The sequence below is a fragment of the Trichechus manatus genome, unplaced genomic scaffold (genome assembly GCF_000243295.1).
Source record: "Trichechus manatus latirostris isolate Lorelei unplaced genomic scaffold, TriManLat1.0 scaffold00003, whole genome shotgun sequence".
In the NCBI taxonomy this organism is placed as follows: Eukaryota; Metazoa; Chordata; class Mammalia; order Sirenia; family Trichechidae; genus Trichechus; species Trichechus manatus.
This window is the reverse complement of record NW_004443939.1, coordinates 28,952,532-28,967,113: the sequence shown is the minus strand read 5'-3', so window position 1 is coordinate 28,967,113 and position 14,582 is coordinate 28,952,532.

Sequence of the window (14,582 nt, the reverse complement as noted above, 5' to 3'; positions counted from 1 at the left end):
GGACAATGCAATAGGTTTTAGGAGCAAACTGGAAAAAATGGAAGACAGAATCAACAAAATTGAAGACAAATCCATGGATGCCACTTTGTTTGAGGAAAAATCTGAGAAAAGAATGAAGATAATCTAACAACTATGTGGGATACAATATAGCGTAAAAATTTGCATGTGATCGTAGTTCCAGAATAGGGGGAGAAAATGGAAAACACAGAGAACATTGTTGAAGATTTGCTGACAGAAAACTTCCTTAATATCATGAAAGATAAAAAGTTGATCATCCAAGAAGCACAACGAACCCCTTATAGGATAGACCCCAAAAGAGAGTCACCAAGACACCTGTAGAAGGTAGAGAGTGAATGGATAAAAAAATATGATGCATCAATATGCTGTCTTCAAGAGACACACCTTAGACAAAAGACACAAACATATTAAAAATCAAAGGATGGAAAAAATATATTAAGCAAATAGCAACAAAAAAAACTAGGAATAGCAACACTGATCTCAGATAAAATAGAGTTTAAAAGAAAATCCACCATAGAAGACAAGGAAGACATTATATAATGATTAAAGGAAAAATCCACCATGAGAATATAACCATAATAAATATATATGCACCCAATGACAGGGCTCCAAAATACATAAAACAAACTCTAACAGCACTGAAAAGAGAAGTTGACAATTCCACAATAATAGTAAGACATTTCAACATACAACTTTCAGTAAAGGATAGAATACCTAGAAAGAAATTCAGCAAAGATACAAAAGATCTAAAGGCCACAGTCAACAATTTTGACCACAAAAACGTATACAGAACACTCAACTCAACAGCAGCAAAGTACACATTCTTTTTCAATGCACATAGAACTTTCTCCAGAATAGACCACATCTTAGGCCATGAAAAATTTCTCAACAAAATTCAAAACATTAAGATAATACAAAGTATCTTCTCTGATCACAACACCATAAAAGCAGAAATCAATAACAGGAAGAGCAAGGAAAAAAGATCAAATATATAGAAATTGAATAATACCTTGATTAAAAATCACTGGGTAAGAGAAGAAACCAAAGATGGAATAAACAAAAAATTTTCTAGAATCAAATGAGAATGAAAACACTTCATACCAAAACTTTTGGGACACAGCAAAGGCAGTGCTCAGAGGTCAATTTCTGGTAATAGCCAGATGCATCAAAAAAGAATAAAGGGAAAAAAATAAAAATATTATCTTACTACTCTAACAAATACAAAGAGAACAAAAAAAAAAAAAAAGCCCACAGCTACCAGAAGAAAGGAAATAATAAATATCAGAGCAGAAATAAATGAAATAGAATAGAAAAACAATAGAAAAAGTTGACAAAATCGAAAGATGTTTCTTTGAAAGGATTAATGAAATGGACAAAACATTTTCCAAAATGACAAAAGAAAAACAAGAGAGGGAGCAAATAACTCAAATAAGAAATGCAATGGGGAACATTACAACAGACCGAACAGAACTAAAAAAGGACTGTATCAGAGTACTATAAAAAAAAATGTACTCCAACAAATTTTAAAACCTAGAGGAAATGGACAAATTTTAGAAACACACTACCTACCTAAACTAACACAAACTGAGGTAGAAAACCTGAAAAGACACATAACAAGAGAAGAGATCATAAAGGTAATAAAACAACTTCTAACAAAAAGTCCTGGCCCAGATGGCTTCACTGGATAATTCTACCAAATATTCAGAGAAGAGTGCACTCCAACACTACTCAAACTATTTCAGAACATAAGAAAGAATACTATCAAATTTATTCTATGAAGCCAGCGTAATCCTGATACCAAAACCAGGCAAAGATACTACAAAAAAAGAAAATTACAGACCAAGATCTCTCATGAATATAGATGCAAATATTCTCAACAAAATTCTAACCAATAGAACTCAGCATCAGATAAAAAATACAGCACGACCAAGTGGTGTTCATATCAGGTATGCAACGATGGTTCAATGTAAGAAAATCAATCAATGTAATCTACCATATAAATGAAACAAAAGAAAAAAACCTCATGACCATTTCAATAACACAGAAAAAGCATTTGATATAGTCCAACATCCATTCTTGATAAAAACTATCAATAAGATAGGAATAGAAGAATAATTCCTTAACATAATAAAAGGCATCTATTCAAAACCAACAGCCAACATCATTCCTAATGGAGAGAGGCTGAAAACATTCCTGCTGAGAATGGGAACAAGACAAGGATGCCCTTTATCACCACCCTTATTTAACATTGTTCTTGAAAGGCAAGAAAAAGAAATAAACGGTATCCAAATTGGTAAGGAAGAAGTAAAATTATCCTTATTTGCAGATAACATGATACTATACATAGAGAACCCGAAAGACTCCATAAGAAAACTCCTGGAAATAATAGAAAGATTCAGTAGAATAGAAGGATACAAGACAAACATACAAAAATCAGTTGGATTCCTGTACACCAATAAAGAGAAAGATGAAAAGGAAGTCAGTAAAACAATACCATTTATAATAGCGCCCCCCACCCAAAAATGAAATACTTAGGAATAAATCTCATCAGGGACATAAAGGACCTAAACAAAGAAAACTACAAAACAGTACTGCAAGAAACCAAAAGAGATCTACATAAATGAAAAAACATACCATACTCATAGATAGGTAGACTCAACATTGTGAAAACGTCAATTCTACCCAAAGCAATCTACAAATACAATGTAATCCTGATCTAGACACCAACTGCATTCTTTTATGAGGTGGAAAAACTAATCATTAACTTTATATGGGAAGGAAAGAGGCTCTGGATAAGTAAAGCATTATTGAAGAAAGAAAACAAAATAGGAGGCCTCATACTATCTGACCTCAGAACCTACTATACAGCTACTGCAGTCAAAACAGCCTGGTATTAGTACAATGACAGCCACACTGACCAACAGAACAGAATTGTGAAGCAGATGTACATCCATCTACCTACTGCCACCTGACCTTTGACAAAGGCCCAAAGTCCATTAAATGGAGAAAAGACAGTCTTTTTAACAAATGGCACTGGCAAAAATGGATGTCCATCTGTTAAAAAATGAAATAGTACCCATACTTCACACCACACACAAAAACTAATTCGAAATGGATCAAAGACCTAAATATGAAACCAAAAACTATAAAGATCATGGAAGAAAAAATAGGGTCAACACTAAGTTTCCTTTATATGGCATAAACAGAATACAAACCATAATTTACAATACTCAAACACCAGAAGATAAGCTAGGTAACTGGAATCTTCTAAGAATTAAACACATGCTTATCAAAAGACTTCACCAAAAGAGTCAGAAGAGAAACTACCTACTGGGAGAACATTTTTGGCTATGAAATATCCAACAAGGTTCTAATCAAAGTCTATAGGAAAATCCAACACCTCTGCAATAAAAAAGCTATAATCCAATTAAAAAATGGGGAAAGCATATGAACAGACACTTCACCAAAGAAGACATTCAGGTGGCTAACAGACACATGGGGAAATGCTCGTGATCACCAGCCATTAGAGAAATGCAAATCAAAACTATAATGAGATACCATCTCACCCTAACATGCCTAGCACGAATCAAAAAACAGAAAATAACAAACGCTGGAGAGGCTGCAGGGAGATTGGCACTTTTACTCACTGCTGGTGGGAATGCAAAATGGTACAACCATTTTGGAAAATGATATAGTATTTCCTTAAAAAGTTAGAAATAGAAATATCATACGATCCAGCAATCCTACTCCTAGGAATATATCTTAGAGAAATAAGAGCCATCACACGAATACACATATGCTCACCTGTGTTCATTACAGCATTATTCACAATAGCAAAAAAGATGGAAACAACCTAAGTGCCCATCAACAGATGAATGAAAAACAAACTATGATACATACACACAATGGAATTCTATGCAATGATAAAGAACAGTGATGAATCTGTGAAACTTCTCAGAACATGGTTGAATCTGGAGGGCATTACGCTGAGTGAAATAAGTCAATGACAAAAGAAGACCTACTGTATGAGACCACTATAAAAACACATGAAAATGTTTCCACTCAGAAAGAAACAGTCTTTGATGTTTATTAGTGAGGGGAAGGAAGGGGAGAGAAAAACACTAACTAGACAGTAGATAAGTGGTAATTTTGTTGAAGTGTAAGACAGTACACAATACTGGGGAAGTCAACACAAGCTGACCAGGGCAATGTCATAGAAGCTCCACAGAAACATCCAAATGCCCTAAGGGACAGAGCTACTAAGCTGAGGGCTGGGTACCATGGTCTTGTGGGACTTCTGGCTTAATTGGCATAACAGTCTGTAAAGAAAATGTTCTACATCTGACTGTGGTGAGTATGGTGTTTGGGGTCTTAAAATCCTGTAAGTGGTTCTACCCCGGCTGGAGCAAAGGAGAGTGAAGAAAACCAAAGACACAAGGGAAAAATTAGTCCAAAGGACTAATGGAGCACAACTACCACAACTTCTGCCAGACAGAGCTCAGAATAACTAGATGATGCCCTGTTATCACCACCAACTGCTTTGGCAGTGATCACAATAGAGGCTCCTGGACAGAATGAGAGAAAAATGTAGAACAAAAATTCAAATTCACACACACACACACACACACACACACACACAAAAGAGCAGGGTTGCTGGTCTGACAGACACAGGAGCAATACCAAGAGTATGGCCCCTGGGCACTCTTTTAACTCAGTACTGAAGTCATTCCCTCGGTTCACCCTTCAGCCAAAGATAGACAGGTCTAGCGGGACAACAACAACACACACGAAGACTGTGCATTGTAGTTCAATCATGTATACAAGACTAATGGGCATATCAACCCAAAAGCAAAGGTAGGTAGGGACAAGAGAACTGGAAGAATGGAAACAAGGAACCCAGGGTAGAGAAGGGAAGAGTGTTGACCTATCACAGAGTTGGCAACCAATGAAACAAAACAATTTGTGTATTAACTGTTTAATAAAAAACTAATTTGCTCTGTAAACTTTTACCTAAAGCACAATTAAAAAAAAAAAAGAAGAAGAGATTCTGAAACTTGTTCTTGAACAAAGAGCAACTAAAGCCAAAAGGAAGAAATGATGAAGTAAAAGAGCTCAACAGAAGATTTCAAAGGGCTGTTCGAGAAGAAAAGTATTATAATGAAATGTACAAAGACCTGGAGTTAGAAAACCAAAAGGGAAGAATATGCTCAGCATTTCTCAAGCTGAAATGAGATTAAAAATGAAATTAAAAATTCAGGCCTCAAGTTGCAATATTGAAGTATTCTACAGTGGAAATATTGAATGACACCGTAAGCATCAAAAGAAGATGGAAGGAATACACAGAGTCACAGTACCAAAAATAATTGGTTAATGTTCAACCATTTCAGGACGTAGCATATGATCAAGAACCTCTGGTAATGAAGGAGGAAGTCCAAGCTGCACTGAAGGGAATGGTGAAAAACAAGGCTTTTGAGATGTTTCAAGAAACAAATGCAGGTCTGGAGGTGCACACTCATCTATGTCAAGAAATTGGGAAGAAAACTTTCTGGCCAATCTACTGAAAGAGATCTGTATTTGTGCCCATTTCAAGGAAAGGTGATCCAACAGAATGCAGAAATTATTGAACAGTATAATTAATATCACACGCAAGTAAGATTTTGCTAAAGATCATGTAAAAGTAGTTGCAGCAGTACACCAACAGGGAACTGTCAGAAATTCAAGCCAGATTCAGAAGAGGGTATGGAATGATGGATATTATTACTGATGACAGCTGGATCCTGGCTGAAAGCAGAGAATACCAGAAAGATGTTTACCTGTTTTCTGTTGACTATGCAAAAGCATTCGACTGTGTGGATCATGACAAATTATGGATAACATTGTAAAGAATGAGAATTCCAGAACCCTTAATAGTGCTTTTGAGGAACCTGTATATAGACCAAGAGGCAGTCATTCGAACAAAACAGGGGAATACAGTATGTTTTAAAGTCGGGAAATGTGTGTGTCAGTGTTGTATCCTTTCACCATACATATTCAATCTGTATGCTGAGCAAATAATCCGAAAAGCTGGACTATATGAAGAAGAACTGACATCAGGATTGGAGGAAGACTCATTAACAACCTGCATTATGCAGACAACACAACCTTGCTTGCTGAAAAATGAGGAGGGTTTGAAGCACTTACTGATGAAGATCAAAGACTACAGCCTTCAGGATGGATTGCAACTCAACATAAAGAAAAGAAAAATCCTTACAAGTGGACCAATAAACAACATCGTGATAAACAGAGAAAATGTTGACATTGTCAAGAATTTCATTTTACTTGGATCCACAATCAACACCCACAGAAGCAGCAGTCAAGAAATCAAACGACTCATTGCATTGGGCAAATCTGCTGCAAAAGCCCTCTTTAAAATGTTAGCAAAGATATAGCTTTGAGGACTAAGGTGTGCTTGACTCAAGCTTTGATATTTTCAATGTTTTCATATGCATGCGAAAGCTGGACAATCAATAAGGAAGATTGAAGAATTAACACCTTTGAATTAAGGTATTAGAAAAAAATATTGAATATACCATGGATTTCCAGAATAATGAACAAATCTGTCTTGGAAGAAGTACAGCCAAAAGGCTCCTTGGAAGTGAGCATGGCGAGACTTTTTCTCATGTATTTTGGACATGTTAATAGGAGCGACCAGTCCCTGGAGAAGGACATCATGCTTGCTAAAGCGGAGGGTCAGTGAAAAAGAGGAAGGCCCTCAACAAGGTGGGTTGACACAGTGGCTGCAACAATGGGCTCAAGCATAACAACAAATGTGAGGGTGGCACATGACCAGGCAGCATTTTGTTTTGTTGTACACAGGATGCTATGAATTGCAACTGACTCGGCAGCACCTAACAACAACAACATTGAAGATAATGATTGATTGATTGTTTGATGGTGGAAATTATGTTAAAAGAGAAAGATGCAGTCAATTTTTCAGAGATTTTGCCTTCATGATGATGAACATTTGAATTTCATAGACACAAAGAATTTTGGATGTTTTGCATTATGTAGAACACAGAACTATATGATGCACAGAGTCTCACTTTTTAATTCAGGTTCTTTTGATATGACACAGAAATGGTCTTTGTCCATCAACCTAGCCTGGTAAAACATATCTCTGGTTAGTTGGAAGAATTTTGTCTAGAAAATGCCCTTGGTTAGGGAAAAAGTAGAAATTAGAGCAAAGAAAAAGAAAATGGGGTTATAGTGGATTCCAAGCCAAAAGCCAGCTCACTTTTTTGTAACCAAATGATATAAAGTTTGGTTTGCTCTGTAGGGACACAGAGTTAATGGTCAAAATATTTTACCTGTAAAACAGCCTAGAGTACATTTTGTTGGTACACGTGTGTGGCTTGAAATTTCATTGTCTTTAAAATACAATTATTAGAATTTCCTATAAAATAAAAATACGATTAAAATCAAGATACTTATAAAGCACATGAAAGAAAAACAATTGGATATAGAAAGTAAAATAAGATTCCTCCTCAAAAAATAATATTTTTTATTAAATGAATAACTTATTTATTAAATAAAGCCTAACAGTAAACACCTTTTTTAAAGATAGCTTTACATATATTTTCACATTTAAGGTAAATATGAAAAGGCTATCAACATACTTTTCAAATAACCTGGATTTTATTTTGTACAGTTAAATAAATGAAAGCTCTGGCAAAGTTTAAAGCAGGAAAGGGCAAGTTATTTTAGAGAAAGGGAATCATTTGAGATGTAAATACCTGACAAATAAGGTACAGCAGCACAGGGAATTTAAAAGAGGTTTTGGAAAGAAATGAACAGTTTCTAGTTGTTAAGGTAATTAACCTTTTTTGGGGATCATTAAAAAATGTTTTTCCTGCACACCACTAATTTTATTTCAGGTTATAGAGGTCATTGTTTAACAGAACAGGAAGAAAAAGACATTGAGAGCTGATATTCATCTAGCTAGTACAAAGGGGGCACAGACAATATTAAAAATCACTGTTAAGTTCTTTCTTTCTGACATAGGTCTTCCTATCCTAGAATTCTATTGCAGGCCTGTGAGCTACAACTTTAAAAACAGCAACAGTTGTGGTATTAATTACTGTGAAAATTATTGATTCAAAATAGTTCCATCAGTATTTTGAATATGTCCCACTATCTCCGCACCACTTTATATAAGTAGTGTTCTTTTTAGCATCCAATGTTGCATTGAACAATGTGTCCTGGCTGCACTGCACAGGATTTCTTTTTTCTTCTGTGCCCTGTAGAGCTGATTTCTAAAAGATAGCTATGTAAAGGACAAAAGTTCTGTGCTTGATGTGCTCTTACAGAACAGAAATCCTGAAAGGCTAAGGTGATGGATTAAATAACTACATAATACTAATTCTGGCCCAGCACACGTTCCTGCTGACGTCCTTAATTTTATAATTGCTTTAGCTTTTCATATGTTGAAATTTTATTTTCATGGGTCATGAATAAGTCAAACTGCCTCTAGGTTTTGTAAAAGCCATTTGATGGAGGTAGAACTTGAGAGTACATCATATGGACCTAGAAATGATAATGGTTGAATCTGCCTGGCTGACCACATGAGTTTCTGGTAGGCGAATCTAGTCTACCTAGATGCAGTATTGTCCAGTTTATCTATCAAGTATGAAGACAAACCAGATAAGCTGTTTGCAGTGTTACTGGTTGTTCAAGAGTTCAACTACTCTGAAAATCAGATCAATCAATAATAAATCTGGTGAAATCAAGCAGAACCGTAAATGTGGCCTACTAATGAAAGAAAGATGATATAGGAGAAAGCATACAGGCTTTGAAGTTAAATAAACCTGGGTTTAAAGCCTAGCTTTGTTACTTGCTGTGTGACGGTTATTTCCAACGTCTCAATGACTATTTTGTTACATTCAAATTTATCATGTCTTTGAATTATCCCACACAAAGCTTATTCAATTTGAATAATAGAAGTTTTATTTAAAGGATGTATAAGCACATGTACCCAGGGAAATCTCAACAACGTGTCCTTGGTCTCAGCAAGAACAGACACCACTCACCAAAGTAAGATGCAGAACATTTTCTTAAGATTTGTTATGCCAATTGACCTAGATGTTCCCTGAAAGCATGGTCCCCAGACCCCTACCCCTGCTACTCTGTCCCTCAAAGTATTTGATTGTATTCAGGAAACTTCTTAGCTTTGGTTTAGTCCAGTTGTGCTGACTTTCCAGTAATGTGTGCTGTCCTTCCTTTCACCTAAGATAACTCTTCTCTACTGTCTAGTTAGTAAATAACCCTCACCCTCCCTCCCCACCCTAGTAACCATCAAATAATGTTTTCTTCTGTGTTTAAAACTTTTCTTGAGTTCTTATAATAGTGGTCTTATACAATATTTGTCCTTCTGTGACTAAACTGACCCAGCATAATGCCCTCCAGATTCCTCCATGTTATAAGATGTTTCATGGCTTCATCGTTGTTCTTTATCATTGCATAGTATTCTATTGTGTGGCTAGACCATAATTTGTTTATCCATTCATCCATTGATGGGCACCTAGGTTGTTTCCATCTTTTTTACTATTGTGAACAGTGCTGTAATGAACATGGGTGTGCGTATATCTATTCATGTGACAGCTATTATTTCTCTAGGATATATTCCAAGGAGTGGGATTGCTGGATCGTATGGTACTTCTATTTCTAGCTTTTTAAGGAAGTGCCAAATTGATTTCCAAAGTGGTTGTCCCATTTTACATTCCCATCAACAGTGTGTAAGTGTTCCAGTCTCTCCACAACCTCTCTAGCATTTGTTATTTTGTGTTTTTTGGATTAAGGCTAGCCTTGTTGGGGTGAGATGATATCTCATTGTAGTTTTGATCTGCATTTCTCTAATGGCTAATGATTGTGAGCATTTCTTCATGTGTCTGTTAGCTGCCTGAATGTCTTCTTTGGTGAAGTGTCTGTTCATAACTCAACTGTGTAATTTTCATTTTTAAGAAAGTGAACTCCATCTTAGTGGTTCATATCTCTTCAAAAAATAAAAGAAAAAGATCTCTTTTTGTATACTCACTTCTCACTCTCACTTATAGTTTCTAAAAAAGGCTATTTATTTTATTTTTAACATTTTTTCTTATATAACCTCTTATAAATAGCCTCATTTTCTCTGCAAACCCTTAGCACGCTGAAAGAGGGGAAAAGCTCATCTGTGCCTGAGTAGGCTCAATCCTGTGGTGTCCTGCATCAAATTTGGATTTCTATAGGATTCATTTTAAATTCTCAATATCTCTTCCCATATTGCTCAGTCAGACCTGAACTTTTAGATTGATTTGAATAGTAAACTACTGGCCCCATACGTCCAAATTATGGCAGATACTCTTTCCACTACTGATAAATTCTTTTATCTTGACGATAATTTTAGACTGAGATATATTGACCATCCTCTCATTCTCCATTGGACCAATAAACAATATCAAAATAAATGGAGAAAATATTGAAGTTGTCAAGGATTTCATTTTACTTGGATCCACAATCAACACCCATGGAAGCAGCAGTCAAGAAATCAAATGACATATTACATTGGACAAATCTGCTGCAAAATACTTCTTTAAAGTGTTCAAAAGTAAAGATATTACTTTGAGGACTAAAGTGCACCTGGCCCAAATCATGGTATTTTCAGTCACCTCATATGCATGCAAAAGCTGGACAATGAATAAGGAAGAATGAAAAAGAACTGATGACGCTGAATTATGGTGTTGGTGAAAAATATTGAATATACCATGGACTGACAGAAGAGTGAACAAATCTGTCCTGGAAGAAGTAGAGCCAGAATGCTCCTAAGAAGCAAGGATGGTGAGACTTTGTCTCACATACTTTGGACGTGTTATCAGGAGGGAGCAATCCCTGGAAAAGGACATCATGCTTGGTAAAGTAGAGGATCAGTGAAAAAGAGGAAGACCCTCCAGGAGATGGTTGACACAGAGGCTTCAATGATAGGCTCAAGCATAACAATGATGGTGAGAATGGCATAGGACTGGCAATGTTTCTTTCTGTTGTACGTAAGGTTGTTATGAGTCAGAACCGACTCTACAGCACCTAAAAACAACATTACAACAACTCATTCTCAGTAATTTGTTGTTAGCTGCCCTCAAGGCACTCTCAGCTCTCGGCAACCCCATGCACAATGGAATGAAACTCTGCCAGATCCTGACTCATCTCCAAGATCAGTTGCAGATCAGACTGTTATGATCCACAGGATCTTCCTTGACTGACTTTTGAAAGTAGATGGCCAGAACTCTCTTTAAGACCTTCAATTCTTCTTGCCACAATCTCATATGACAAGCCTGGTCTGGGACAGAAATTTTGTTCATAATCCAATTCACAGATCTCTAATGGGAAAAAAATTACCATCCCCGATAAAATGCTTAATTAATTTTCAAATAAATGTTAATGGTAATAAAACCAATTCTGAGAACTCAACTTCCCATCCACTCAATGGACTGTTAATCTGAGAAGAACCTAATTACCTTTAAACAGTCTTGAAAGTGTTTAATAATTCTTAATGAGATTCTGTTTTTCTTTCATCTACTACAGCAATGATTATCTATCTACTTTTCCTATAATACTTTCAAAAGAAAAGTGAATCTAATCTTTGAACTGATCTGCTAGTAGTCTTTTTCCCTGAAGCAAGATTTTGATAAAATTTGGACACATGCACAAAACTAAATTGTCTGAAAAAAAATTTAACCTTTTTTTCCTTTTTTGCTTTGTCTTCCACTCCTTCCTCCATTCTACCAGCTTACAAACTACTGTATGGCAGGGGACATACAAAAATATTTTTGGGTATTGTTTGTTTGTTTTTATCCTTTTTGTTTTGTATAAGTCCTGGTACCTAGCACAATATTTGGCACATAGTCAGTGCTGTCCATTTTTGCTGACTGATTGAAGCCCAAACACAAAGAGTTAGAAACAGACAGAGAAGTAGGCTGTAAAACAATTTTAAGGAAGGTGAGGCAGGAAATAAAGTTGTTCTTCCAATGTGTTTCTGAGTATCTGGAATACCATTGCAATATGTCAGACCAAGAGCATAATAAAATGTCAAGGAGTGAATTATTCAAAACTAAGAAAGTTCATGCCCCAAAAAGCATATAGAAAATATTTTGTTGGGTTACAAACTTGGTAACACATTGAAAATGGATAATAAAGAACTTTGTTGCATTACAAACTTGGAGATAACTGAGGATACCTAATAAAACACTGACAATATATTGAAGTTTCTCCCAGTTTAGGCTATAATGTTGTTATTGTTGTTAGTTGCTGTTGAGCAGGTTTAACTCATGGCAATCTTACCTATAACTGAATGAAATGTTGCCCAGTCCCGCACCATCTTCACGATCATTGATATGTTTGAATCCACTGCTGTGGCTATTGTGTCAATCCATCTCTTTAAAGGTTTCCTTCATTTTCACTTACCCTCTACTTTACTAGGCAAGAATAGGTAGACCATAATATACTTCAAGGATTTCTCAGAATCACAGAAATGACTACTATTGGAATTTACTATAAAGCCAGCATGTTGGAGGCCAGCATGTGTTTTGAAAATCTTACAGACATATGATGTGACTATGGCACCAATCTGAAGATATGATTTAAATATAATTTTAACCACTATTGTCAACCTCAGGACCAGATTCCTTAAGCCATCTAGGTGGTCAAAGGAATCAGAGCCAGACTATTAGCAACAATATAATATGCATCTCAACAAAAATTCTCTGGGCTGGACATATATATGAAATAGATAATGATATCAGGAAACTCAAGAGTTGTTTCATAGTAATATTGAATGGGGGTTATTACAGGCAAGGAGGGCAAGAATAATATTTGTTAGCACTGAAACATGTCCTCATATAGTGTGTCCTCGTCAAGACAACTGGCATGTGGTAGAAGCAAGACACTAGTCAGACTTATACCAGAAGAAACAGGTTTTTTTTTTTTTTCCATGAAATAAACTTCACTCCAAGGAGATATAGTTTTTATTAACCATGGACCATTTTAGATATAAGCCAGAGGAACCAAACAGTGTTCAAATTTCATTTCTGCTTAGTGTGGAACACAAACATTTATGTTCTTTTATTTTAGCACTATTGTAAAAAAAGACAGAAAATACCATGGATCATTTCAAATAACAGTAGATAATTACCTATATAAGGAGCCCTAGTGGCACAATAGTTAAGTGCTCAGCTGCTAACTGAAAGGTTGGCAGTTCAAACCCTCCCAACAGCTCTACAGGAGAAAAGCCTGGTGATCTGCTTCCTTATAGATGACAGCCTAGGAAACCCTATGGGACAGTTCTACTCTGTCACATGGGATTACTATGAGTTGAAAATCAACTTGATGGTATCTAGCAACAACAACAATGGTTACCTATATAGTATTTACTAAATGCCTGGCATTGTTCTAAATCCTTTATAAATATGAATTTATTTAGTGCTCATAAGAAGCCTATGAGATAGGTATTATCATTATCCCTATTTTACAGATAAGGAAGCTGAGAAATGGAGACGTTAGTAGCCGAATGCTTCACATTTGTACCGCCCAGGGACTCCATTATTATTACATGTCTGTTAACATCTGAGAACCCCTTTCTTTATTAATTGACTCTCTTGAACCCTAAAACTGCTCTAGCACGTGCTGGATTTTCCCTTACGTGTGTCATCCACCCATAGGCCCAGCGTCTTCCTTCTTTTCCTCTACCCTTCTCTTTTTATTGCATAGATAACTTTGTTAGGTACATCTACCTAGGCTCTCTCCCATAAAGACCAAAATAACAAATGGGACTTGCAGTTACAGGATTCGTTTTGGAGGGTTAGAATAGGACAAGGTTATGAACATTCCCACACCAGTATTTTTTGTTCTAATGCATAATGGTCTCTCTAATAAATTTGACAGCTCCTACGAAAAATCAAGTATGTCTACAGATGCATTCATTTTTATTGACTTGTGTAAAAGTAGTTTGTATTTGCATAGTATTTCAAGTAATTTTCTGATTTTAGGGTAATCTAAGACAATGTTCACTGTTCATGTTCGTTAAGCTGTTATTTTTTTTTTTACAAGTTAAAATATTTATAACCAAGAAATATAAGTGAGGTCTCTGGTGGGCTGTACTATTCCTGGTGGATCCTTACTCTTATTTATTTTCAACCTTTTACACAAAAGGAACCAAGTGCCCTCCCTTCTCAACCTCTAAAAATATAAATATGCCTAGATACTCATAAAACTTATTTAATCTCATTGTGTGTAAAATTGGTTCATATGTTTGAAACACATACTATACTAGAGGTTAAATATTTTGTAGCATATTAAAAAATAAGTTTTTTTTAATTGTACTTCAGGTGAAGGCTTACAGAACAAATAGTTTCTCATGAAACAGTAGTACACATGTTGTTTTATGACAATAGTTAACAACCCCAAAACATATCAACCTTCTAACTTCTCAACCTTTTCTTTTGGGGGGGGGGATACACATAGCCAAAGATACACCATTTCAAAAATTTCTACATGCACAGTTC